The 5,941-nt window shown below is 38.8% G+C and overlaps 1 protein-coding gene across 4 annotated transcripts in view; it reads left to right on the top strand.

Annotated features, from left to right (window-relative positions):
* Positions 1 to 4,162: 4,162 nt before the first annotated feature.
* LOC108966528 overlaps positions 4,163 to 5,941 on the top strand; it is a 10,058-nt gene continuing 8,279 nt past the window's right edge. Inside the window, exons 1-2 of one of the 4 annotated variants that reach the window (XM_018929477.1) lie at positions 4,163 to 4,431; positions 5,599 to 5,763. The gene's annotated coding sequence lies outside the window, so the exon portion shown is untranslated. The other 3 variants (XM_018929476.1, XM_018929478.1, XM_018929475.1) reach the window with 3 other exon arrangements.

Genomic DNA, 5,941 nt, shown 5'->3' with positions numbered 1-5,941 from the left:
GAAGTAAAAGTACATAGTGCTTACTATTTGTGGGTTAGGGAAATTGAGGACTTATCCTAACTCGTAAAATGTATTGAGTTTAGGGATGCAGGGTTGAGAGTATTCATAAATCAAGACAGTTAGTGTTCTTCTTCTTACGCCTGATATTTAATTTTCCTTTTTATTGATTGATACCAAGTAAATTTCGAACCCGGATCTGTGTCTCGAGCTGTTGAGAATCTTTTTCAGCTCTCTGACGAGGTAAGAAGGAAAGCTGTATTTATAATGAACCAAGAAAATGTGCAACTCAGCTCTTGGGTATGAGCTGTGGAGAATCTTTCCGAACTGTGACAAAGCTGGGTTTGTAAAAGACCACAAAAATGTAGAACTCGACTCAACATGAGCTGCTGAGCACTTTCAACTCTCTGCCGAGGTGGGAAAGTTGTGCCTAAAAAAACCAAAAAAAGTTCAGAACTTGGCTCATCTGCATGAGCCGTAGAGGATATTTTTCAACTCTGACGAGGCAATGATGATTCTTCCGTAGATCATAGAAAGTTTATTGAAGTAAATCATCGATAAATCCATAGAATTACATAAAGTTTATAGAAAAATGGTGCTTAAGAGAGCTGACAAATAAATCCCAGACTATAGGCATCAAAATAATCGGATACCAGAAAATAATTTGTGTGAATGGATATTCGACTTTTGGATACTTATTATTCCCAAATCATCATAATCCATAATTTTCAAACGCGAAACGGGAAAATCCACAACAGTTGAGCAAAAAGTAACTCCATTAAAGTGTCTATATAGTTATTCTCGAAAGGTAGTAAGCATTTCTTCGCGACATAAAAAAGGAAGGGGAAGTTCAGTCAAGAGAGTGGCAAGACTCATAATATAATATTAGCACTATTATTATTGTTTTATGAGTATATATATCTAAGCATAGGAAAATAAAAAACTTCGTGTTAGAAGTGCGATATTTGCCTTTTATCAACGGAATAAAATCTTATATAACTCAGAGACACATTGCTCACTTGCGTGATATAAAGCCAACGCAATAACAAAACACATACAAATGAATTGGCTTGAATAAACGCACACACGTACACAAGGAAAACAGCAAAGACACACAAACACCGAGAAAAGAGTGAAAATCATACAAATTAAAGGCAGCGCATTGTTGTTGTTGGTGGCAACGAAATTCAAACGTTCAAATTTCGTAACACTTTTTGATGAAACAACTAATGTGACCAGCAAACGGCATGCACAGTTCGACAACTTTATGGCAAAACTTTGGTTAGAGTTGAACATTTTCTAGTTTCACATTTGTTGGTGGCCGAGAAAATGGGTAAGCAAACGACGCGCTGCTTGCTAACACAAACACAGAGATATATATACATATGCATACACTCTCACATTAGTCTTCAGCAGTAGCAAGGTGTGGCGTTCATGTACGCCTCGATAGCAACAACAACAAAGCGAATAGGTTTTTCAAAAACAACAGCGTTAGCTGAAGCGCTCAACGTACGCTAACAAATTATTATCAACTGTCAGATTACTCTCTTACTCTTCTGCTACACCAGTGTGTGGCAATTAATGAGAAAATTCGCCTTAGTCCATAAATTATGGGCAATTGGCACACTTTTTCGGCCAGCAAGGAATTTCGCTTGATACATTTTTTTTGGTCTTTTTATTTTAACTTGTTTTTTCAATTTTTCACAGATATCTTCTCTTTCGCTCATTTTTACTTCTTTTTTGTTTTGTATTTGTAAAAATATCCAGATTACTTTATTTATAGACTACTTCGTACTTTGTATCGTGCCAGTCATTATATTGCCAGCCACAACAGCAGCAAATTTGCAAATTCCTTTGGCGACACCTAATCAGCGACCACGGCTTGGCCCCACATAGCAGACACGGCATGGCACGACCACTGTGAACTTGAGCAAGTGCAGCGCTCAAGCCGTTGACATGGCGGTGTATTGATTAATCTTTGCGAAGCGAAAGCAGTTGTGGTTGAAGTTTGACAAAAATATTGCTGTCAAAAGTTGCGGAGTGCGCATGGGACCGTAAAAGGTGGGACCGCACTCACAAAAGACTGTGACTGGAGTCAGAACTGCCAACAGAAGTGGCTTAACCCAAGTAAAACTTAAATTGTTTTATTTGCTATGCAGGAGGGGTAGTTGTTTATAAGGATCTCAATCTTAACTTTAGAAGTCGTTGCTATCAAGATAGCGCTGGGCGTATTGTTATAAAGCACAGCCTCTTTTAGGGAGGTGAGCCAATAACAGAGTGGAAAAACTGGCGCTGAGCTCGCTAACTGTGCACTAAAAACACTCTGCACTCACTTGAAAAAGCGTTAAACTACTTCATCATCAGGCACGTTTAGATGCCTAGTCGAAGCGGAATTGCTGGCATTTACAAAGCCGGCGAGCTAGCCAGAGAGCGCACAGTAGCCCCGCTTACGTCGAAATGGTACCAAGTTGGATCTCTATTGCCATCTTGCGTTCTAACAATGGGCCAATGGACATCGCGTCGTTGTTTGAAAGAATGAGACTGAAATATCTCGGTAATCTTACCATCGGCGCATTAAAATATATTGCCGGAACTGACATAAGCTTTTTATGACTTAGTATATATTTAGGGAGAGCGAGAGATACCTTGTGAAATCGACCACTTAACCTAACATAGCCATTCTTTATAGCTTCGACGCAGTCGAAACAAAAGTTCACACACGTACCGTAGTTCAAACAGTTCTAAACATGCAAAAGTTCTAAAAAAAATTCACCGACATTTCTCACATATCACTCCTTACCTTTTTTATCCTCTCACGCGCCCCCTCTTCCTTGCAGTATAATTTACATATACATACGTACATGAATGCATATCGCAGCGCAACGATCACCGCAGCCTTTTCACCTGGCCTGCGTGCACCTGACACAGCCAAGTGAGAAACAACAACAACAGCACAGTAATTGCATCCCTATAATGTTTTTTTTACTCGTTCGTAAATATGTAAATGTATGTGTGTGAGTGCCCTGATGGGTTTATTTTTACGCTGCTGCGTAAGCTTCGCAGCTGATGATGGTAATTCCAGCAATTACGCCACTACCACCAGTCAACAACAACAGCAGCAGCAACAACATCGTGACAGTGTTGGTATAATTGCCTGTACTGGCACTATCAGTGCAACGACTATTTGCCACCACCACCAGCACTGGCGCTATCACCAACATCAGCAGCAGCAACAACAAAAAATACAAAAAAATACAATAATAACAACAACAACATAGCGCCGCGTTTGGCAGCAGGATTGCATGTTGTCACTCCCTCATGCCACATGCCGCATGCCACATTGGCATACGTTTTCTCAACCAATATTTGTGCGATGGTTTACGCAACCTTTGATCAAATAAATGGCTGATATATAAATACAATGTGTATGTATGTACATATATGTGAATGTGTGAATGTATGTAATTTTGTTTGTTTGGGTTTATATGTGTGTGTTGGTTGTATGCCAATGCGTTCGTTGCCCGCGTTTTTCGTCAATTTATTAATATTTGCATGTATATGCGGTGTTTGTGTATTTTTGTGTTTGTATTGGTGCAACCCCCGCACTTGCTGACCGCTAGCGCTTTGTTAGCCGCTAACTATTGGCTTCTGCTTCTGCGTTTTCTACTGCTTTTTAGCCATTACAACAACAGCACTAACTTTTATTTACATATAGCAGCTCACACTCATATGTTTAATATATGATATACTTATATCTCTATATGTATGTGTGCGCGCGCCTTTAGCGTGTTGGTTGGCTGACAGTGGCAAGGCATAGTGCGCGCACCTTTGTTGTTGTTATTTTCACTTCTTTTACTTTTTCGCTTGCTATTGTTTTTGGCTTTTTTTTATTTGGTTGATGTTGTTGTTGTTGCCCTTCCTGCTTTTGTTGCCCTTGTTGTTCTTGCTGTTGTCTTTCTCTTTGTTGTTGATATTTGTATTTGTTTTTGTTGTTTTGCTCATCTCTGGTTGTTGTTGTTTTAATTTTTCTTGTTGTTTTTGTTTTTCTTCATTGTAATTTTGCGCTTTTTATTCCAGTTTTTGTGCTAGCAAATAAAAATTCAGTTAGTCACTCGTCGCCAAGGATACGGTGCGTTTCGCTTCGTCGTTGTTTCTCGTCTTTGCCGTTAGCGCCAGCACTTTTCGCTATAATTTCGTGATATATTTGTTGTTGTTGTTATTGCGCATTTATTCGACTTTAGTTTTTCGTTTGTTGTTGTATGTGAAATATTCGATTTTTCGTTTGCAAGTTGGGAAATTAGTTAGGCGCCACCAATCCGACACGCAGTCATTATTAACTTCGCGTAGTCCTAGTTACCGAAAAGCCAAATCAAAACGCCGCACAAAGACATATAAAATATCAACTACTACACAAACTGCCGGTGGAGAAAAATTGTAGGAAAAATAGTAAAAAATCGGAAAAATTTGAATTACCGTTACAGACGGCCAAAATGTAGGCATATTTCGTGGCTTTAGTGGCATACCCAATTTATATACATAAATATATACAGCTACATATATATGAGTAGTAACGGAAGTCATAGTAGCAGCTATAAGCCAACGCCACACCCACTCATATGTCATTGCCGACAGCGCTGCTTTAAACGCTCAGTAAGAAAGCGCTGACAATAAGAAAATTAAGCGAAAAATTCAGAATTTCACCGATCCTGTTCAGGTGCAGCGGACGGCGCTAGCTTAAAGTAAGTCACCGGCCAATAGCAACAAATCTAACTTTGCACATATACACACTTACATATGTATAATATATGTATAGCATATACATACTTATATAAAATGTATATACACATACACCATATACACACCTAAATGTAGCCACCTATATATGTACATACATATACGGCTATGAATTTCACTATAACTCCAAACGAACGTTAGAATTGTTTTGCTTCGCTGCCACGACGTCAGCGGAAATTACACACACAACATTAGCGTACTGCTGAAATAATAACAACAGCAACAAAAATTCTTTCAACAACAAATACTACCAGCATTATATGATTTTTTATTTTACTGCCTTTCTTCCTTTTTCTTGTTTTTTGCTTACCTCTACACCTTGCTTCCGCGCCTGAGTGCCTGCTTTCTAGCGCTAACGTTCGTCCGCTTCCGGTTAGCGGCTCAAATTCTGTTCCGATTCCTGGCAACTACAACTACGCGCATACACTGTTTCATTGCCAGCGCGTTCCGTACTTGTCTAGTTGGCCGCACATACTCATGCAAGCAACAACAAAATGCAATACAAGCAGGAACAAAATACAGAACTAGGGAAGAAAACGGCGGCGCGACTGCAAAGGAAACGAAAATCCTCCCTCGTTCGCGCTGTAGTCACAGTGCTAGCAGTTAGCCAGCCAGTGAGTCGGCCTAGCCTAGCCGGGTCATGCATTTTGAATTCGGTTAGTCAGTTTAACGCATACGCTCGCAGGGCTAACATGTAGTCCTGCGCATACAACGCAACGTTCAACGATCAACAGTTTTGTTTTAATTTTGCTTCTTTTCACTGTTCATGTTTTAAGTAAAATTATTATTATTTTGTGTTATAAGCAGTGACTTATATTGGTGACGAAGTGGCAGTGTGAAATATTACATTAGAGGCGAAAACATTTTTATTTATTGCAATTTGTTTTTGAGGACGGCTTCATTTTTAAATTCATACGTTATATAATAAAAAGCTGTGGACGTGCGTAGTTTTGAGTTCATCTTATTTTTTGGGTAAGTTTTGGTATAAGAAACATAAAATAATAAATATGCACTAAGGGTGTTTTTGCTAAGTTTTTTAACACTCTCAGGCAACATCTTTAAAAGATCGAGTATACAAATAATTTTTAATCCGGAAAATGTAATAAAAATGTATATTTCAGAACGAATTTCTATTGATTAAAAATATTTC

The sequence above is a fragment of the Bactrocera latifrons genome, unplaced genomic scaffold (genome assembly GCF_001853355.1).
Source record: "Bactrocera latifrons isolate USDA-ARS-PBARC rearing strain unplaced genomic scaffold, ASM185335v1 scaffold_163, whole genome shotgun sequence".
NCBI lineage: Eukaryota > Metazoa > Arthropoda > Insecta > Diptera > Tephritidae > Bactrocera > Bactrocera latifrons.
This window is presented reverse-complemented; position numbering and strand designations above follow the sequence as displayed.